General features: G+C 42.7%; 1 protein-coding gene across 1 annotated transcript in view; it reads right to left on the bottom strand.

Moving 5' to 3' along the window:
• Positions 1 to 23,651, bottom strand: part of LOC101410993 (testis expressed protein 56) — a 50,684-nt gene that overhangs the window by 13,555 nt on the left and 13,478 nt on the right. The window lies entirely within an intron of this gene.

The following is a 23,651-nucleotide window of genomic DNA, read 5'->3' as shown; positions in this document are numbered from 1 at the left end:
ACATTTTGCTTTCCTAAATACCCTCCTTCCTTTTTCACCTTTCTTTTAAGTGTAAGCATCCAGGAAACTAATCCCCTGAGCATCTGACTGTTTTTAGTGCTTACTATTTTCTTCCTGTAATCCTAATCCAAAAGGTTCAGCCTTACAGAAAATATGCCAATAGCAAATAATCATTAATGTTTATTGGGAACTTACTGTTAATAGTGCTATATGCTCATAATCACATTTTATCCTCAAAAATCAAAAGCAGAAATATAAAGGAGGAAGAGCTGTTGCTGCCACCACTTTACAAATAAGGATCCTAACTCCCAGTAAGTGTCAGAATGGGAATAAAAACCCAGGCAGAGTTCCGTTCCCACTCTGACTACTGCTTATCCCTTCCACTAATTACAACTAAAATCTCAACAAAACCATGAGAAAAATTAGAATGCTGACATCAAACAAAAACCAGGTAGATTATGGAAAGGTCTCTACTCTGCCCCCTTCTTGCTTGCCACCCCCCTCATATGGCTCGCAATGAGACTGGGATTTTAACCAACATCCACAGATCAAGGCAGAGCTTGCAGAATTTGTAGTATGAACCAAATTAGGTTGATTGCCTGTATATAACAAAAACCTCAACATCATCTAGAAGATTATAATAGGACCCAGAGTCCACACAACCTAATATGCACAAGATACAATCCAAAGGTATTTGACATATGAAGTACCATACAAATAGGGCCATACTCAGGTGGAAAAGGTAGGTGTCAATCCCAAGATGACCCGGTGTTGGAATTACTCATGCAGACTTTAAAAGAGCCCTCTGGTCCATGAGTGTTTTGGTTTGCTAAGGCTGCTGGTGCAGAAATACCAGAACTATGTTCACTTTTATGATTGGGATTTGTTAGGGTAAAAGCTTACAGTTCCAAGGCTGTGAAAAAGTCCAAATTGAGGCCTCATCAGAAGCCTTCCCACCAAAGGTTGGCTCCTGGTTGGATTCTGGGCTCCTGCCATGTGGTGAGGCAAAATGGCAGTTCTCTGGCTGGGTCTCTGCCTTCTCCTGCAGGCCGCGTTCTCAGCCGTATGCGATCAAGCACAGGGCAGAGTTCATCTCTTCAGCTTTGAGCGGCTCCATGGGCCTAGCCTCTTGGGGGCCTCTTTCCATGCTCTGCTGATCTGGAGCATACACAGCCTCCAGCCTCTCGGGGTTTCTTTTTCTTTCTGTGACCACAGGCAATCCTCTTTCTCACTTTGTAGGGTCAAAGTGGCAGCCATCTTTCTGTGTGTTTCTGCTTCAATTCTCAGTTTATATAAAACCCCAGCAAGAAAGTGGAGACACACCCTGGGTCATGCCTCACTGACTTCCAATCAGAGGCCCTAAAGCTATCTAATCAAAAGTTCCCTTAATGCAGTCAAAGGGCCCCACACCCACAGAAATGGATTAGTTTAAGAACATCATCTTATCTGGGATTCATGAAACTTCACACTGTCACAATGAGATAAAGGAAAATATACTTGAAATGGTTAAAAATATGTAAGTTCTTCAGCAGAGAAAATCTACAAAAGAGAACCAAATAGAAATTCCAGAACCGAAAATGTGAAAAATTTCACTGGAGGGGATAACAAGCAGACCAGATGATTAAAAAGCCAATGAACCTAGAAGATCAATAGAAATGACCCAATGCAAAGAAATGAGGAAAAAAAGTTGGAGAGAAAAAATGTATAACGCTTCATGGAAGAATAAAAACAACAACAAAAAGTCTCATGGGCCGGGGGAACAATAACAAAAAATCATACATATCATTGGAGTCCCAAAATGTGAGAAAGAAAAGATTGGGATAGAAAAAATATATATATTTGAAGAAGAAATGGCTGAAAACCTCCCAAATTTGGTGAAAGTCCTAACTTTACAAATTCAAGAAGCTCAGAGACTCCAAAAGAGGATAAACTCTAAAGGTTGGCAAACTACAGCCTTTGACCAAATCCAGCCTGCAGTATGTTTTTGTACAGCACATGAGAATGGTATCTACATTTTTATTTTAAAGTGTTACTTTAAAAATGAATGAGAGACTCAATGTGATCCTCAAAACCTAAAATAATTACTAACTTGCTCTTCACAGAAAATGTTTGCTGACCCCTGGGATAAAATTCAAAGCCACATTATAGCAAATTATAATCATACTGCCAAAAATAATCTAGAGAAAATGACCTTGCTAAACAAGGTTATGCCAAGAAATTCAACAATTTAGAGAAGATGGACAAATTTATTGAAAAATACAACTTACTAAAATTGGCATGATAACAAAAATCTGAATATAGCTTTATAACTAGTTGAATTTTCCATCGAACCTGTCTTCAAAAGAAAACTCCACACCCAGGTAGTTTCTTTGTTAATTCTATCACATGTCCAAGGAAGAAACAATCCCTTTTTTTTTTTTTAAGATTTGTAGCAGTTTGATATGGTTATGAATTCCAAAAATAGATATTGGATTATGTTTATAATCTGATCTGTACCTGGGTATGACTGAGTTATGAGTAGGGCATTGAGTCCCTGCCCTTTGGTGGGTGGGGACTCACAGATAAAAGGCACAGCAAAAAACAGAGTTGAGGGTTTCTGATGTTAGAGTTTGATGCTGAAGACTTAAGCTGGAGCCCTGGGAAGCCAGCTCACAGAGGAAAGAGAAGCAAGCCCCAGGAAGAGAGGAACATTGAACCTGGAGAGAAGCAAGACCCTGGAAGGGAGGAACCCAGAAAGCCTGAACCCTCACAGCCATTGGCAGCCATCTTGCTCCAACAAGTGAAAAAAGACTTTGGTGAGGAAAGTAACTTATGCTTTATGGCCTGGTACCTGTAAGCTCCTACCCCAAATAAATACTCTTTGTGAAAACCAGCCAATTTCTGGTATTTTACTTCGGCACCCCTTTGGTTGACTAATACAAATTTATTCTATTTATTTTTCCTTACCCCCTTGTTTGCACTTGCTGTGTCTGTTTTCCTTGGTTTTGTTTTTGTTTTTTTTTAAGATTTATTTATTTATTCTCCCCCCACCCCCACACCCATTGTCTGCTCTCTGCGCCCTTTTGCTGTGCGTTCTTCTGTGTCTGCTTGTCTTCTCTAAAGGCAGCACCAGGAACCAGTCCTGGGACCTTCCAGAGTGGGAGTTGCACCTCCTCAGCTCCCTGGTCTGCTGCATCTCTGCTTATCTCATCTCTCCCCTGTGTCTCTTTTTGTTATGTCATCTTGCTGCACCAGCTCTCCACTCAGTCCAGCTCGCTGCATGGGCCCACACATCACATGGGCCAGCACTCTGCTTGGGCCACCTCACCACGAGGGCCAGCTTGCCTTCACCAGGAAGCCCCAGGAATCAAACCCTGGACCTCCCATATGGTAGATGAGAGTCTAATCACTTGAGCCATATCCACTTCCCTTCCTTGTTTTCTTTAGGAGGCACCAGGAGCCAAACCTGGGACCTCTGATGTGGAGGGGAGGTGCCTAATTGTTTGAACCACCTCTGCTCCCTGCTTTGTTTTGTCTCTCATTATGTTTTTCCTCCCCATGTCGCTTGTTGTGCCATCTTGCTGTGTCAGCTCACCATGCCTGTGTGTTGCATCAGCTTGCTGTCTTCTTTAGGAGGCACTGGGAACTTCTGCTCCCTGTTTTTGTGTCACTCACGTTTTTTCTTCTTGTCTCTTGTGTCAGCTTGCCATGCCTGCCTGTCATGCCACCTTACTGTCTTCTTTAGAAGGCATTGGAATCTGAATCAGCAACCTCCCATGTGGTAGGTGGGAGCCCAGTTGCCTGAGCTACAGCCACTTCCCAACAATATCAATTTTACACAAACTTTTTCAAGAGATAGTGGAGGATTAAACACTGCCCAACTGTTTTTATGAAGCCAGTATAACCCTAATAACAAAGCTTGAAAAATATTACCAAAAAAGATGAAACTATCCCTCAGGAATACAGATGCAAAAAAAAAAATCTTAAACAAATATAATAGCAAATCAAAGCCAACAAAATACATCATCACCATGTAGGATTTCTCTCAGGAATGCAAAGTTGATTAAATATTCAAAAAGCAATGCAATTCACCATATTAATAGAATAAAAGAGAAATACAATCAACTCAATAAATGCAGAGAACGCTTTCAACCAAATTCAATGTCCATTTATGATAAAAAAAATTTTTTTTGAAGTCTCAGAAACCAACAACAGTATGGAACTTCCTCAAATGAAAAACCTACAGCCAACATCATACTAAATTTTCCCCCCTGAGTTGGAGAACAAGTCAAGGATGAAGTAAAAATATCCCTATTTGCAAATGATACGATTATTATATAGAAAAATCCCAGGGAATCTTTAAAAAGCTACTGGAACTAATAAATGAATGTACAAGTTTGCAGGCCACAATATTAGTAAGCAAAAATCAGCTGGAGGGATGGGGCAAGATGGCATCTGAGTGCACCCTTGTCATCTCTCTTGCAAAAAACCAGCTGAGTGGGGACAGAATCCTGCCTGAGTTGGGACTTTTGGGAACCCGTGAAGCAGGAGTTTCCTGAACATCAACCTGGAGAGAGTGTGACAAAAGCAGTGCTTGCTCAAGGTAAAACCGCGGGTTTCTGACAGGAGCTGGCAGTTGTGGGAAGGCTAAACCCTTCCCATAGGATTCCGCACCATTCCCTGAACACCGCCAGGTGCACGGAGACGTTCCTGAGCCCTGTGTTCCTCCAAAACGCAATCCCCAAACCCGTGTTCCCTGAACCTCACATTCTCTAAACCCTGCATTCCCCTTAACCCATGTTCCCCAAACTCTTGTTCCCTGAGCCTGCATTCCCCCAAGCCTGCATTCCCTGAACCCAGCAATCCCCAACCCCAGCATTCCCCTAGCCCTCTGGTCCTGGACAAACTCTGGGAGTGGGAGGGTTCTGGTGAGGGGTGCAGAGGGGCTGGAGGAGTGCAGGTTCAATTGTCTGGTCCCCTCTTTTTTTGAGCTTGGAGGAGCGTGCCAGCTGGCTTGGGGAGAGACTAGGAAGAGAGGAGAGGTGAACTTGCTGAGAGAGCCCCATTTACCTAAATACCCCAGGATAGGGAAACTTGGTCTGGGAGAAGGTGGATTCAGAAAATTAGCTAGCCCCCCCCATAGCATACCTAAGGGAGGGGAACAGTAGGACAAGCTTTTTAGGCTTCCAGTAGCATACTTAGGGTTCCTGGCAAGGTGTGGGTGCTCTCTCTCACAGAAACCAAGAGTCATTATTTTCTGTGGTGAGTTGATTCACCAGGGTCCCATTTGAATCTCAGAGGGGAGTGCTCTCACAGCCCTTCTGCTGCCCCGGGAGAGAGGGAAGTGAGGAAGGGAGAAGGGGGAAGGATAGACTCCTAAGCAGTTCATTCAATTGCAAAGAGGACTGCTTGCTTGAGGCCTGGTCTGGTCTTTATTGTTTGTTTGCTTTCTTGTAGTTCCTTCCTCTTTATCTCCCATGCCCCCCCTTTTTTTCCTTTTTTTTTTTTTTTTCTTTCTATTAGGTGCTGCCAGCAGTGTTTCTTGTTTGCCGTGCTTCCTCACCCTTGATTTCCTCCTTTCTGTGTGTACTGATTTTGGCTACTAATGCTATCCCCTTTCCTTTACATCTTTCTATCTTCCATCATCTATTGTTTCTCCTACATTCCACCTCTCTTTGTTTAGTCCCCAATTTTTCTTACTTTTCATTTCTAACACCTCTCTTCTGTTTTCTATCATTTATTCACTCTTTATGTTATTGTCCTTTTTTTCTCTTTCCCTCTCTCCTGACCACACTGGCCTTTTAATCCACACTATATTCTCCATATTCAGTTTACCATCTCATTGGAGGTACTCCACTTTTTTACTATTATAACTGTACACAGCTTACATGAGTGTAATATCCATTCTCCTAGGCCTCACATAATTCTGCTATCATTTACTATCAATACTACTATTATACTTTTTCTTCTCTTACCTCTTTTGCTTTACCTGGCCCTAATGTTTTCTTTCAAGGGAACTTAAACTACAACAAGGAAATCTAATAAGAAGAGCAAAGTGTTAAAGAGAAGACTAAACACACACACACGAACAGCACCTAAATAAATCCTGAGACTAGATGGAGAAGCTAATCAACTGAACAAACTCATCAAGATAAAATGACAACCAGACAACAAAAAATTACAAACCATACCAGTAATCAAGAAAACATGGCCCAATCCAATGAACAAACTAAGAACCAGGAAGAGAAACAGAACATCAAACAGCTAATCAAAGCTCTCTAATATGTATCATGGACCAATTTAATGAAGTGAAGGAAGAGATTAAGGATATTAAGAAAACACTTGGAGAGCATACGGAAGAAATTGTAAACATACACAAAAAGATAACAGATATGATGGTGATGAACAGTACAATCCAAGAAATCAAAAATATATTCTTGGTTCTTCTGAGGGCTACAGAGACCCACAGCTTCTATGGTCATGGCAGATGGAGTTCAGCACCATGTCAGTTGGCCCTACTTTGGAGTTTCTGTGTGATGGAGCTGGACTCAGATTTGATCTTTGTTCACAAACCTCTCCTGTTACTTTTACCGGATCTGTGGTTGGCACTGGGCTTTACTGTATACCCAGGGGACATGAATCTCTGGACTGACCATGTAATAGCCAGGCCCTTAGCCTCAACAGACTTGCAACCCCTACACTCTGGTTTATTGGACTTACGCCACTCAGCTAACATGGAGGTGAAGAAGGTCAACCACCACTCCAGGGAGCCAAGAGTGCCTACAACTGAAAGCAGGAGAATTGCATCCAGCATCCATGGGGAATCTAAGCCCCCTCTTGATATAGATGTGGAGTGGACATAACCATTCCAGGGTCCACAGGATGGAGGAATAGAGTATGGATTAGAGTGGACTCACTGATATTCTATTCATGAACTATTGTGATTAGTAATTGAAGAAAATGTGACATTGGTGTGAAGAAAGAGGCCATGGTGGCTGCTGAGGGTAGGGAGTGGGAGAAAGAGATGTGATGTGGGGGCATTTTGGGGACTTGAAGTTGTCCTGGGAGGTGCTGTGGGGACAGTTACTGGACATCATATGTCCTCCCATGGCCCACTGGGTGGACTGTGGGAGAGTGTGGCTACAGTGTGGACCATTGACCATGAGCTGCAGCGGTGCTCAGAGATGTATTCATCAAGTGCAATGAAGGTCTCATGATGATGGAGGAGGTTGTTGTTATGGGGGGAAGAGTGGGGTGAAGGGGGTGGGGGGGTATATGGGGAACTCATATTTTTTTAATGTAATATTAAAAAATTTAAAAAAGAATATCATAGGATAAGCTAAAAAAAACAAAAAAATATATACTCTCAGCAAATAACAGCAGATTTGAAGAGGCAGAGGAAAGAATTAGTGATGTGGAAGACTGCACATCTGAAATCAAACAGTAGTGCTAATTGATAAAAAGATTGAAAAAATCCATCAGGGACTTAGGGATCTGAATAACAACACAAAATGCACAAACATATGCATTATAGGCATCCCAGAAGGAGAAGAGAAGGGAAAGGGGACAAAAGGGGTGTTGGAGGAAATAATGGCTGAAAACTTCCCAAACCTATTGAGGAAGATGGATGTACATGTCCAGGAAGCAAAGCACACCCAAAACAACATAAATCCCAACATGCTTACCGCAAGACATATACTTATCAAATTTTTCAATGCTCAAGACAAAGAGAAAATAAGGCAGCAAGAGAAAAGAGAACCATCACACACAGGGGAAGCTCAATAAGATTAAGTGCTGATTTCTTGTCTGAAACCATGGAGGCAAGAAGGCAGTGGTATGATATAGTCAAGGTATTAAAAGAAAAAACTTTCCATCCAAGAATGCTCTATATTGGGGGTGGACCCACATCCTGGGGAGGACTAATGCCATCCAATAGAGGGAACTGTATCCCTCGAGAGAAAGGGTGGCTCCCAGGGCATTGGGGCAGTTGAGCAAGTTAGGCCCTGAACACTATTCCATCTATCTCTGGAAGTGGCTCCTCAGGAAACGGAGGTTGGCTATCACTGAGGGCACTAAGGTGGAAGGGAAAATGGACGTTAAATGTGTGGAACCAAAGTAAATGGGGGGTAAGAGAGGAGTTTCTTGAGAGTACACAAGGATGGATATAAAACATGTAATATTACACCATAACATATAGGAGATGACAGACTGATAATGTAAACCATAATGTAAAACATAGGATAACTAAAAATGTAAAGAACTGTGTATCCTAAAGTATGCACCATAATGTAAATACAGATGTCACCTTGTTAGAAAGCTAATGTCTCAGACTCTGTACATCACTTTAAGTAAATATGATATGAATAGGGCGTAAGAGTATCACTGTGGAAGGGAAAAGGTTTTCTGGTGGATGTGTGGGAGTGCTGTATATTATATATATACATTGCTGTGGTCTAGGACTCCTGTGAAGAAAAGCTGAATAATTAGGGGGGGGGGGGGGGGAAAAGAAAAAAATAGGATGTGGAATTTTTTCAAGTCAACATTCTTTATCTAAGTTCTTTATCTAACTTTATCCAAGTTCTTTATCTATCCTTTAAACTCATCGCTATATGCCATTCCCTAGTAAGGGACCATGACATTATATTGGGCTTCAAATTTCGGGGAGTTCTGGATCACAGAGTGTTTCAACAATGGCAATGGAGGGATACTGATATGGGACACCAATGACAGATGAAATATGACTGACAGGGAGCTGTACAGAACATATGTCCAGGGTGCATGGTAATGTTTGGATATACTCATAGTGGCAACAATTAAAAACCACAGTAGGGGGGGTACTGGGTTCCCGGCCAGTGGTGCTCCGTCGTGGTCCCTAGGGGAGCAGCGACAGTCTCCCAGGTACAGTGGTGGGGACCGGGAGGGAGTGAGGGTTCAACAGTGAGCCCCTGATACTAATGACTATGCTTGTGAGCTGATAAACCCAAAATAATAACAAGGCCTAGAGCAACTTTGTGCCTGGGAATTTCCTTCTGTCAGCCTTCATGTTACTCAAATGTGGCCAGTCTCGAAGCCAAACTCAGCATGTAAATGCAGTGCCTTCCCCCCAGCGTGGGACATGACACCCGGGGATGAGCCTCCCTGGCAACGAGGGACCACTATCAACTACCAACTGATGATGCAACTGGAAAATGACCTTATACGGAAGGTTCAATGCGGATCAGCAGAATATCCATGTCTACATAAAATACCATGACTTTAAAATGCTGTTTGACCTAAAGTAAGGGGGAAATGGAAAGGAGAAATGAGTTTATATGGCTACGAGTTTCTAAAAAAGAGTCTGGAGGCTGGCAGAAGGTTTGCCCTCATGCACAACTGAGCAGAGTCAGAGAGACAGATAAAGCAGATACAACCCCCAGATATTGGTTCCTTTGAGGGCTAAAGAGACCCATGGGAGTTATGGTCATGGCCGATGGGGTTAACTACCAGGGCAGATGGCCCCTCTTTGGAAATGGTGTTTATGTGTGATGAATCTGGACTCAGATGGGATCTCCCTTCATAAGACTTTCATGCTAATGTGCTGGAGGTGCAGTTAATGTTGGGGTTTAAGATATATTTAGGGGATTTGAATCTCTGGACTGACAATGTGATAGCCAGATCCTGAGCCTCAACAGACTCCAGCACCTACAATCTGATTTATTGGACTTACCACACTCAGCTAAGATGGAGGTGAAGAAGGACAACCACCACACCATGGAGCCTAGAGTGATTACAACTGAAAATGGGAGGATTGCATCCAGCATCCAGGTGGAATCTGAGCCTCCTCTTGACATAAAGGTGCAATGGACACAACCAATCCAGTGTCCACATAGAAGAGGTGGCATTGGATTGGGAAAAGTGGACATAATGGACAAAGGGTATGGGGAAAGGCAGGAAGAGATGAGAGGTGGAGGCGTCTTCGGGACATGGAGCTGCCCTGGATGGTGCTTCAGAGGTAATCACCGGACATTGTAAATCCTCACAGGGCCTACATGATGGAATAGAGGAGAGTATGGGCCATGATGTGAACCAATGTATATGAGGTGCAGAGGTGTCCAAAGATGTACTTACCAAATCCAATGGATGTGTCATGATGATGGGAACGAGTGTTGTTGGGGGGGGGGGAGAGGGGGGGTGGGGGGGTGGGGTTGAATGGGACCTCACATATATATTTTTAATGTAATATTATTACAAAGTCAATAAAAAATAAAAAAATTAAAAAAAAAAAAAAGAATGCTCTATCCAGCAAAGTTGACATGCAAAAATGACAGAATTCAAAATATTCACAGATAAACAGAAACTAAGAGAGTATGCCAATAAGAAACCTGCCTTTCAAGAAATACTAAAGGGATTTCTGCAGGAAGAAAGAAAAAAACAGGAGAGACAGAGTTGGAGGAGAGTGTAAGAACAACTAAAAAGATAAAAAGAGAAATAAAAACAAATATGACATATACAAATCCAAAGAAAATATGGCAAATGTAAGTAATTCCTTGAGAGTAGTAACACTGAATGTCATAGATTAAAATCACCTGTCAAGAGACACAGATTGGAAGAATGGATAATGAAATATGACCCATCTATATGCTGTCTACAAGAAACCCATCTTAGATCCAGGGATTCAAGGAGGTTGAAAGTGAACAGCTGGAAAAAAATCTTACAGGCAAACAATAACCAAAAAGGGGCAGGAGTAGCTATATTAATATCAGGCAAAATAGACTTTAAATGCAAAACTATTGTGAGAGACAAAGATGGACACTACATATTAATAAAAGGGGTAATCTTTCAAAAAGAAAGAACAATCATAAACATTTATGCTCCTAACCAGGGTGCCCCCAAATACATGAGGCAAAAACTGGAAAAACCAAGTGAAGGAATAGATGCCTCTACAATTATAGTGGGGGATTTTAATACACCAGTATCACCATTGGACAGAACATCTCAACAGAGAATCAATAAAGAAGCAAAGACTTTGAACAATATATTAGAGGAGCTGGACCTAATAGACATATAAAGAACACTACACCCAAATACAGCCGGATATACATTTTTCTCAAGCACACACAGATCATTCTCCAAGAAAGACCACATGCTAGAACACAGAGAAAGTTTCAATGATTTCAGAAAGATTGAAATCATACAAAATAATTTCTCTGACCACAGTGGAATGAAGCTGGAAATCTGCAAGGGCCAGAGACCCAGTTTAGGCACCAACATGTGGAAGTTAAATAAACAGTGTTTAACTGTTAGACGAACATGGGTCAAGGAGGAAATCTCAAAAGAAACCAGTAAATACCTTGAAAATAATGAAAATGACAACACAACATATCAAAACTTATGGGATGCAGCAAAAGCTGTACTGAGAGGGAAATTCATTGCCATAAATTCATACATCAAAAAAGAAGAAAGGTACAATTGAAGACCTAGCTATGCACTTGGAGGAATTAGTAAAACAACAACAACAACAAACTAATCCCAAAGGAAAAAGAAAGAAAGAAATAACAAAGATCAGAGCAGAACTAAATAAAACAGAAAATAAGAAAACATTAGAAAAAAATAAAGAGCTGATTTTTGTTAAAGATCAATAAAATTGACAAACCCTTAGCTAGACTAACAAATAAAAACAGAGAAAAGATGCAAATACACAAAGTAAATGAGAAAGAGGATATCACCATTGACCCCACAGAAATAAAGAATATCATAAGAGGATACTTTGAAAAACTATATGCCAACAAGGACAATTTACAGGAAATGGACAATTTCCTAGAAACACATAAGTAGCCTACATTAACAAAAGAAGAAATTGATTATCTCAACAAGCCAATCACAAATAAAGAGATAGAATCAGCCATTAAAAAAAACTCCCAACTAAGAAGAGCCCTGGGCCAGACAGCTTCACAGGGGAATTCTACCAAACATTCCGGAAAGAACTAACACCAATCTTGCTTAAATGCTTTAAAAAAAATCAAAATAGAAAGAACATAACCTAACTCATTCTGTGATGCCAACATTACCCTATTACCAAACCCAAACAAAGAAACCACAAGAAAGGAAAATTACACAAACCATTCTCTCTAATGAACCTAGATGCAAAAATCCTCAACAAAATACTTGCTAATCATATTCAACAACTCATTAAACAAATTTAAGATTTATCTATCTATTTATTTGTTCGTTTGTTAATTTCTCTCCCCCCCCCCCCCCAGTTGTCTGCTCTCTGTATCCATTCACTGTGTGTTCTTCTGTGACCACTCTATCCTTATCAGCAGCACTGGGAATCTGTGTTTCTTTTTGTTGCGTCATCTTGCCATGTCAGCTCTCCATGTGTGCTGCACCATTCTTGGGCAGGCTGCACTTTCTTTCGAGCTGGGCAGCTCTCCTTACAGGATACACCTCATGCTCGTGGGGCTCCCCTACACATGGGACACCCCTGTGTTCCATGCACTGTGCATAGGCCAGCTCCACATGGATCGGGGAGGCCCAGGGTTTGAACCACAGACCTCCCATGTGGAAAGTGGACACCCTATCCATTGGGCCAAGTCCACTTCCACATTAAACAAATTATACACCATGACCAAGTGGGTTTCATTCCTGGTATGTAAGGATGATTCAACATAAGAAAATCAATTAACATAATACATCACATAAAGAGATCACAGGAAAAAAATCATATGACCTTATCTATAGGCACAGAAAAAGCAATTGACAAAATACAGCACCCTTTCTTGATAAAAACACTGCAAAAGATAGGAATAGAAGGAAACTTTCTGAACATGATAAATGGTATATATATGAAAAACCCATAGTTAACTATATTTACAATGGTGAAATCCTAAAATCTTTCCCTCTAAGATCAGGAACAAGACAAGGATGCCTACTACCACCCTTCCTATTTAACATTGTGTTAGAGGGAAGCGGACTTGGTCCAGTGGTTAGGGCATCCACCTACCACATGGGAGGTCCGCGGTTCAGACCCCGGGCCTCCTTGACCTGTGTGGAACTGGCCCATGCGTAGTGCTGATGTGCACAAGGAGTGGTGTGCCACGCAGGGGTGTCCCCGCATAGGGGAGCCCCACACACATGCAGTGTGCCCTGTAAGGAGAACCACCCAGCACAAAAGAAAGTGCAGCCTGCCCAAGAACGGTGCTGCACACACGGAGAGCTGATACAACAAGATGATGCAACAAATAGAAACACAGATTCCTGTGCCACTGACAACAACAGAAGTGGACAAAAAGAAGGACATGCAGCAAATGGACACAGAAAAAAAAATAAAATAAAACACAGACAACTGGGCCGGGGGGGGGGGGTGGGGAAGGGGAGAGAAATAAATAAAATAAATACTTGCTCAAGCACTGAGGCAAGAAATAGATATAAAGGCATCCAGATTGGAGAAGAAAAAAGTCAAAATTTCACTACTTGCAGATGACATGGTCCTATACATAGAAAGCCCTGAGAAATCTACAACAAAGCTTCTAGAACTTATAAATGAGTTCAGTAAAGTCGCAGGTGATAAGATCAATGCACAAAAATCAGTAGCATTTCTGTACACCAATAATGAGAAACCTGAGGAGGAAATCAAGAAACAAATACCATTTACAATAGTAAATAAACTACTTACTATAGTTTACTATAAACTGTAGTTTATAGCCCACAGAGGGGCTCAACTATGGCAGTGGAGGAACACTGGTGTGGGGTGTTACTGTTGGAGGACACATGGTTGGGAGAGAGTTCTCCAGGGCCTGTATATAGGGTATATGGAAATGCTCAGATATTCGTTGGGTATTTTCATAGTAGTTACAGTTACAAATGACCACTGAGGGAGTGCTGAGTTCCTAGCCAGGAGAGCTCTGTAACATTCCCCAATGGAACAGCAACAATCCCCCAAGGGCAAGGGCAAAGACCAGTGAAGAACGATCGTCCAATGATGGGCCCTTGATACTAATGACTATGCTTAACAGCCAATGTGCCTGAAACTTCAACTAGGCCTGGAGCTGCAGGGTGCCTAACAGTTACCTACTGAGAGCCTCCGTGTTGCTCAAACGTGGCCACTCTGTAATCCAAACTCAGCATGTAAATGCATTACTTTCCCTGCAGCATGGGACATGACTCCCAGGGATGAGCCTCCTTGGTGCCGAGGGATTACTACCAATCACTAGCTGGTGATACAACTAGAAAACGACCTTGAATAAAAGGGGAATAATGGTAAAGACAAATGAGTTTATATGGCTAAGAGTCTTCAAAAAAGTCAGGAGGTCATCAGAGGGGTCACATTTATGCATATCTCAGCAGCACCCAAGAAAAAGCCAAAGAAGATACAACCCCAGTACTTGTGCTCCTGAGGGCTATGGAGACACACAGGTTCTACAATCATGGTAGATGGCTCTGGAGTTCAGTGCCTTGTCAGTGGGCTCTACTTTGTAATTTGTGTTCCTGAGTGTGACAGAGTTGGACTCAGATGTGATCTTTCTACATATGCCTCTTCTGTCACTTTTACTGAACCTGTGGTTGGCACTGGGGTTGGTGTATACTCAGGAGACTTGAATCTGTGGACTGTTCATGTACCAGCTGGGCCCTAAGCCTCAGCAGTGCTGCAATTCCTACTTTCCAATTTGTTGGACTTACCCAGGTCAACTGACAGGGAGGTGAAGATGGTCATCCACCACACCAGGAAACCAAGAGTGCCTACAACTGCAAGCAGGAGAATTGCATCCATCAACCATGTGTGATCTAAGCCCTCTCTTGATTTAGAGGTGGACTGGACATCACCATCTCAGGGTACACAGGATAGAGGAATAAAATATGGATTAGAGTGGACTTATTGGTATTCTATAGAACTATTGTGACTCTAGTAATTGATGAAATTGTATCATTGATATGGAGACAGTGGCCATGGTAGTTGCTGAGGGCAGGGAGAGGGAAGATGAGATGTGATATTGGGGCATTTTCTGGACTTGGACTTGTCCTAAATGATATTGCAGGGACAGATGCTGGACATAATATCTACTGCCAAAGCCACTGAATGTACTGGGGGAGGTTGCAAAGTACAACGTAAACTTTAATCCAAGCAGTGCAGCAGTGCTCCAAAATATATTCACCAAATGCAATGAATGTGCCACAATGATGAAAGGTTGTTGATGTGGGAGGAGTGGGGTGTGGTGGGCTGTGGGGTATATGGGAACCTCTTCTATTTTTTTAATGTAACATTTTTTTGTGATCTATGTATCTTTTTTTAAAAAGGCAATTAAATTTTTTTTAAAAAATCAGCTGTATTTTTATATATTCCTGTATTGTTAAAAAAAATCCATTTACAATAGTGCTAAAACCATAGAAGATCTAGTAATAAATTTAATAGAAGATGCCCAAGATTTCTATACTGAAAACTATAAAACATTGCTAAGAGAAATTAAAAAATACCTGAACAAATGGACAGATAAATCCTGTCCATGAATGGAAAGACACAATATTATTAAGATAGAAATTCTTCCCTATTTGTCTATAGATTCAACACAGTCCCAATAAAAATTGCAGTAGACTATTTTTTTTTGAAATTGACAAGCTGATTCTAAAATTTATAAGTAAATACCAAGAAGCTGGAATAACCAAATAATTTTTAAAACATAAGATCAAAGTTAGATCCCTATGTTATTTCAGGACCTACTAAAAAGTTACAGTAAGACTGTTTGGTTTGGGCAAGAATATAGACAGATGAGGGAAGCAGATGTTGCTCAAGCAGTTGGGTACCTACCTACCACATGGGAGATGCCAGGTTTGGTTCCTGGTGCCTTCTAAAGAAGACAAGCAAGACAGCAAGCTGACGCAACAAGATGATGCAAGGAGACATGAGGAAATACAATGAGAGACACAATAAGCAATAGTGGATGTGGCTCAAGTGATTAGGCACCTCCTCCCACATGGGAGGTCCTGGGTTCAGTTCCCGATGCCTCCTAAAAAGAAATACAAGCAGACACAGAGAGCACCCAGTGAACAGACACAGCAGGCAGTGAGCACAAACAACAAAGAGGATTGGATGAAATAAATAAATCCGTTTTCTAAAAAAGGATATAGACAGATCAATGGAACAAAATAGTGTTCAGAAAAACACCTACATACATGGGGCCAGCGGTCAGTTGCCTTGTACCTGGACATCCGGCAGCCATTTTCCTGCCTTTCCATGTAGATTGATTTGCTGTGGCTGCTTCAGAACTTCCAGCCCCATTCCTGGGGGAGAAAACTTGATGTTTCTTTCCTGGGTTTACCCTCTCTGACACACTTCTCTTTGCTCTCACATATTTCTTTTCTCAAAACCCTTCTAACACTAAATTTGATCTCTCAGTACCTCAAGAGTCTATCTGTAGGCCTCTCTCTTGGATTATGTTTCCTGTTTTATCTAGAACCCCTTTGTTCTCATTCATGACCTTCAGGGCAGAAAAACATCCTTCAAACCTTATTTCCCTGCAGTCAGGCCAGCTGATCTGACTGATATATCCTGTGATAGTTCTTGGAATGTCAAAAATGGGAGACTACACATCTCAGGAAGATTACCTCAGTTTCTATGCCTCCTGACTTGGAGGGTTTCAGTTCTCACCTCCGGCTGTGGATTATCATCACCTGTGAGCTTTCTAGAAGTAGCAGTCTGGACCCTACCTCAGAGGTTAGGATTCTGTTGGTCTGGGATGGGCCCAGCAGGTATGGGTGACTTTAATGTACAGCTCAGGTCAAGAGCCCCCAGGCCAGCAGTGATACTGAACGGCTTCCTTCTAGAATTTTCCACCCATTTCCCAAATCAGGCCAGAGACATTTCAGCACAGTGCTTTTATTCTGAGGCTTCCAGTCACTCCCCTGCTCAATGGATGACTGCTCTTTTCAGGTGGAAAGTACTGGTGAAATAAGAGAGAAATGTGAAAGCAGAGTCCCCCTCCTTCCTTTCTTGAGAAATGCACAGCCCTCAATTATCAGTCTTCCCTTGACAATGTTGTTAATGCTATTGATTTCCATGGTGAGTCCATTCCTAAACACACACGCACACAATTACGTCAAAGCCCCTCTGGGATTACACAAGTGCCGAATTTCTGGAATGCCCATCAATGAGAAAGACCCTGACCAGCAGACAAACCTTAGGGGCCTTGATGGACTTATAAAAGTTAAGTGAGGGAAGCGGATATGGTTCAACTGATAGAGCATCCGCCTACAATATAGGAGGTCCAGGATTCTATACCCAGGGCCTCCTGGTCAGTGTGGTGAGCTGGCCCATGCACAGTGCTGCCACGCACAAGGAGTAACGTGCCACCCAGGGGTGCCCCCGTGTAGGGTTGCCCCACATGCAAGGAGTGCACCCCACAAGTAGAGCCACCCAGCATGAAAAAAGCACAGCCCACCCAGGAGTGGTGCCGCACACACGGGGAGCTCATGCAGCAAGATGACACAACAAAAAGAGACACAGATTCCCGATGCCGCCTGACAAGAATGCAAGCAGACACAGGAGAACACACAGTAGTTGGACAGAGAGCAGACAATGGGGCGGAGGGGAGAGAAATAAATAAAAGTAAATATTTTTTTTAAAAAGTTGAGTGAATTAGATGCTCTCATCCTTGCTCTGCCTCTCTTAGCTATGTGGCCTTGGGAAGGCACCTGCTTCTTCTGCACTCAGTTTCCCCATTGTCCAACAAGGACCAGGTGACATCTCATCTATCTTTCCCAGCTCTAAGGGTCTAGGAGTCCTGTGAAGGTTGGAGGAACAAGGAACAGATGGGAAGGGAAGGAGACATGAGAGACTTTCATTTGGCTAAATATAACCAGAATATATATATATATATATATATATATATATATATATATATATTTCCCCCCACCCCCACCCCGAGGCCAGGGATTGAATCTGGGACCTCATATATGGGAAGCCAGCACTCAACCACTGAGCCCACATCAGCTCTCCTGAGTTAACTTTTTCACTTGTTTGCTTGTTGGTTTTGGTTTTGGTTTTGTTTTTGTTTTGTTTTGTTTTGTTTTTGTTTTGGAGGCACCCAGAACTGAACTCAGGACCTCCCATGTGGGAAGCAGGCTTGAGCCACATCTGCTCCCAATCAATTATATTTTGAATTTATATTGTGGTATCAGGTGGGTGGTAGAGTACATTAAACTTTTCTTGAATGCCTACCCAAGCCCTCTAAGTGGAAAGCTTAGATTGCAGTAGCAAACAAACATGTATTTACTCTATAGTATGATATGTACAATGGAAGACAAATGGTTTAGAGAAGGGGGTGATTCCTTGGGGTGGGGGGGTGGCCCCAAGTCAGGCTTACTTGGAAATGTCTATGGAAGAGATGGAGGCAGAATGAAACCTATCTTCAGCTGCTACCATGTTGAGATGATATAAACATTTTGAAATCTAAATGAATGACCTTGGATTAAGCATACTGACTTCTTCAATTCCTGCTTTTGTAAGACTTTTCAAAAGAAAAGAAAATTAATTCCTAGAGCCCATATGAATATGAACACATTTAACCAAAAAATTCAATTTACAAATAGTTATAACTTTCATGCAATATCCAAGAGGGGTTTACAGTATTATAAAACTGGGGGGCAAGGGGGAGTTGGTGTCCTGCCAAGTTCTCCAACAAGATGATACAACACCATCTGCAGCTCTAGACCCTCAAAACTATTGGCCAGCACAGTCTCAAACCTGCTGGCTTTTTTTTTAAAAAAGGTTTATTTTATTTACTTTTCCCTCTCCCACTTCGTTGTTTTGTGCTCACTGTCTGCTTGTCTTCTCTTTAGGAGGCACCAGGAATCAAACCTGGGCCTTCCCATGTAGGAGACTGGTGCTCAATCACTTGAGCCATCTCAGCTCCCTCCTTTGTTGTATCTCTCATTGTCTTTCCTCTTTGTGTCTCCTTGTTGCATCATCTTGTTCCGTCAGTTTGCTGTACCTGTCCATCACACCTGCCCAACATATCAGCTCACTGTCTTGCTTGTCTTCTCCAGGAGGCACTGGAACTAAACCTGGGACCTCTGATGTGGTAAGCAGGAGCTCAATCACTTGAGCCATATACACTTTCTGCTGCTGGCTTTTGTGTTTGATTTATTTACATAGCATAGATCTGAAGGAGCTTTGCCAAAGCCAGCAGATCAGATACACGAGCTGCCTGTTATGCTGTGTGGCCCTAAATCTGCCTATTCCTTAAGAGAGAAAGGACTTGTCTTCCCTGCTCTGGTGGGGATACACAGCATAAACTGGACAGTTTGACAGCCAAGTTCATGGTTAGTACTAATATTCGGCTTGACCTAATAAATAAAATTACTGTATTATACATCCCAACGTTACTTTAGACATGTCAAAACTCAGTTTCACAGTCATTTTTCCACTAGGGTGTCCTTCCTCTCTCTCACTTTCAATCCCACCATTGCCGTGTCAATCCAACTCAGGTTAGTCTTTGGAGGATGAGAACGGAGGGGAGCCAAGTTATTCCAGCCAAAACCATCTGAGACCAACCAGCTTCCAACGGACATGCCCACTGACCACAGTCACATAAGCAGGTCCAGCAGACACCAGCTCAGGTCAGCAGGCCCATCTAGCCAACTGAGAGACCTGAGAGAAGTAATCAATGGGGGTGGTGCGTGCATGGAGGGGTTAGGTTGTTTGTTATGCAGCATTGTATGCACTGATGCAGCATTCGTGGTGGACATTGCCTGAACGGTGGTGTTGGCTTCTGCAGAGGATTGGCTGGGTGTCCTGGCCACAGTACCATAGTGGATGACCTCAGAGCCAGTGCTGATTCTGCCATCTGACTCATCATCCCAAACCCATGTCAACACATTGGCCTCTGGCTCTCCTTCACACCTGCTAGTCAGTCATTCTGTGCGTGGCTTCTAAGAAATTGCTATGTTCTGGCCACTGTGCCAAGGCATACAGGGTGAACAGGTTTTTTCCCTGCTCTTACTGGCAAAGTAAGAAATACAAATATAAAATTACAAGGAGCTTTTATGAAAGAAAAATAAAAGTTTTTATGAAAGAAAAAGAGAGATGACATAAATTAGACAGAGAGCAGAAATGTCTATCCAATTAGGGAGATTTAAGCCAAACTCCAGGGAAGCAGATGCAGCTCAATGGATAGAGATTTCACCTACCATATAGGAGGAGGTTCAGGGTTTGATACCCAGGGCCTTGTGGCCTGTGTGGCGAGCTGGCCCATGTGGAGTGCTGCCGTGTGCAAGGAGTGTTGCCCTGCACAGGGGTGCTCCCCGTGCAGGGAGTGCAGCCTGCCGAGGAGTGGTGCTGCCCACACAGAGAGCTGATGCAGCAAGGTGACGCAACAAAAAGGGAGACACAGAGAAGAGACAATGTGAGGTGCAGCGAATTAGGAAGCTGAGGTGGCGCAAGAGAATGATCACCTCTCTCCCACTCTGGAAGGTCCCGGGATGGGTTCCAAGAGCCACCTAATGAGAATACAACAGACACAAAGGAACATACAGCAAATGGACACAGAGAACAGACAAGGGGGGAGAGGGAGAAATAAGAAAAACAAACAAAAAGCAAAAACAAAAACAAAGCAAAAAGCCAAAGCATTAGAAGGAGTTGAACAGGCAAGGTGAGGGGTGAAGAACATACTAGGAAAAGAAAGAGGCATAGACAGAGGCCTGGGGTGGGGGAGAGCTTGGCAGGTCCAAGGAGTGGAGAGAAGGTTCCTGTGGCTGAAAAGCCGTCAGCAAGGTGTATGCTAGGTCGGGTGCAATTGCATTGCTGGGGGCACTGTATTAGGCAATGCGGCATGTGGCAACTCAAAGGTGAGCAGTTATGGGTTCTGCCCTTCAAGAAGCTTACATTCGAATAGTGGAGAATGTCAGACATTCTAGAACAATGGGTCTTGACTTTAGTGTTCACAGCATCACTTCATGTAAAATAAAATGAAAAAATACATGTTCCCCAAGTCCCACCTTTAGAGAGGCGGGTCCTCTAAGTCTGCAATAGATCTGAGGGGGTTCTGAAGCAAGTGACGCATCGGCCAAACTGGCAACGCCAGTGCTAAGTGCCACAAGAGAGGAACAGACAAATGGCATCCAGGGTGAGGCAAGGAAGTTTCATCAGTCTTGATCCCACCCAGTGACACCTCTTAAGGTCATAAACATTCTCCAACAGCACAGCGTACCCACACGGCCTCAATGGACCAACTTCCCTTCATTATTCTTGGGCACCTGCTAAGAGGCAGATACTAGGAGGGAGGGGCTGGGGATGCCCCTGCTCAGATGCCCTATCAAGGATTTGCGGCTCAACTGGAGATGGATGGATGCCAGCTCCAGCTCTCAGATGAGGTTATGCTATTCTCAGGGTGGCTCCTTGTCCAAAGAATGAGCAAGATGGTGGAGCAAAGGCTTAGCCACTTCTGCCCGATAGGAGACATCCCCTCGCAAAGGGGAGTCTTTGCTCTGGAGATCCCTGGGGGCAGGCAGAGACTTTGCCAGATCTGCTTCACACCTTGACACCCTCTGCCCCTGCCCAATACCACATCTTTCTTTGCTTTCGTGTCACAAACACCCCAGCCAGCCATCTGTGCTCTTATTTCCATCTCGGCATTTGCTTATCAGAGACCCTGACTTGCAACACCGGGAATACAAAAGTAAATAAAGCAGCCCCTCTTAAGAAAAGCAAATAAATGCTTGTCATTGGAAACATGAATAAATGTGTGCTATTTCTTATGGTCTAATACTTTGGCTATCTTTTCAGACACCAAACTCAGATGTAAAGTTATCTGTTCAAGAGAAAGCATTATGGCCTGAGATTCAGGTGTATAAACCTTCTATGGTTGGGAAACTTGAACTGTTTTGTTTTTGTTTTTTTTTAAGTAGGCCCCCAACGCATGGTGAAATGATGTTAATTGAGCAATCAAGAATCATCGTATAAAATAATTTCAACCCTTCTACGTAAAACACCTGCTGCCCATATAGAACAATTTCTACCTTTATTTGGACAAAAAGTCTGTCTTCACATTGTTCCAGCAGAAAACATCATGGTTCCAATGACCACCTTCATTTGCAATAAACCTTTGCCTTCACTGGCTACAGATTTTTAAATCAAATTGGCACGTTAAGCTACTTCAGACTCTGAAAAAGAAAAAGTAAACAAGGAAACTATTTCAAAGGGACAATGGTCCCAGAAGGAGCTTCCAGTATAGGCAAATCCGCGAGCTGGAACTCTCCTTTGTGTCTGCCACAGAGGGAGGGCTCCATCTTTGTAACAAATTGTATATTTCATCAGCCCAGCAAGAGAAGTTTTTGAGCATTTCTTATGCGTAGAGTCATCAAGCAGCATGTTTTAGGCACTGGACAGCAATATTAACCAAACAAATACAGAAAGACCTCATCGATCTGGCGTGGCCAGGAAGGAATTGTTCCAGAAAAGATAATTTGCCACAGAATGAAAACTTATGGCTTTGAGCATCAGAACCCAGCCCATTCCAAAACCCCACTCCTGCCAACCGGTCTCAGGCACACCTCCCCTCACCTCGACGACTGGAAAAGCTTCCCAGCCATTCTCCTGCTTCCACACTGGCTTCCTTGCTCGCAGAGTGATCCTTTTAAAATGTAAGTCAGATCATGGTACCCTTCTTTTCAAAGACCCTCCAAAAGCTCCTCCATTTCCCTCACTGTAAAAGCCAAAGTCCTAGCAATGGCTTTCAAGGCTCTCTGTAATCTGACCCCAGCCTGCCCTCCAACCTCTAGGCTCTTTGATCATTGCCAGGCATGCTTCTGCCTCAGGGCCTTTGCACTGGCAGATCCCTCTCTATTGTATTGCTTCAAAATGGATTTGATGTAGGAAAACCAAGTATTAAACATGTTACGGCAGTGTCTAAAATATAAATAAAGTGACCTAATACCTGGGCATGATGGACTTTTCCTTATGTAAAGAGCATAAGCTCTGACTCTTGAGGTTTTGTTAACTTTCATTTGTAGATAATTGTTAACATATTGAAAAATAAAGAGACTAGTGCAACAAACCATCCCCATGTATCCATTGCCCAGATTTGGCAATTATCAACTCATGACCCACCTGACCATTATAGTTCTAGTCCTTGCTTCTCCCCTTTGCTGGATATTTTATTTATTTATTTATTTATTTATTTATTTATTAGAGAAGTTATGAGCTTACAAAACAATTGTACATAATGCCCTCCACTGGATTATGCTGAAGCCAATCATAGATATCTTATTTCATCCTTCATTGTTTTAATGCATATTTTTAAAAGAAAAGGACCCTAACAGCAACAACAAAAAATCACAATACCTTTCACTCCTAAAAATCAAACATCCCAGTTACGATACACAGACTTCTAAGTGCTCCCATGGGTAATGGAAAGAAAAGGAGGGTGGAGTTAGGGGAAGAGTCAGCAAGTGGTGAAGGTCTTAATGCCCCTGTGGAGGTTCATATCCCTAGAGACATAATGAGTTAAGTTGAAAAAGAGCCAAAGGCTGAGGCACAACTACAGACCCCCTTGCTTGGTTAGACAGAGCGTAAGGGCTCCTCCCCAAGTGTGCCTTGGCCATTGCATGACCTGGAAGGGATCCAGATGGTTCGGTATGTCCCAGTTGAGGGCGCCAACTGGCAAAATGTAGGGGGAAAGCATCTCTGTGGAAAGAATCACATG

Source organism: Dasypus novemcinctus, chromosome 22 (assembly GCF_030445035.2).
Source record: "Dasypus novemcinctus isolate mDasNov1 chromosome 22, mDasNov1.1.hap2, whole genome shotgun sequence".
In the NCBI taxonomy this organism is placed as follows: Eukaryota; Metazoa; Chordata; class Mammalia; order Cingulata; family Dasypodidae; genus Dasypus; species Dasypus novemcinctus.
This window is presented reverse-complemented; position numbering and strand designations above follow the sequence as displayed.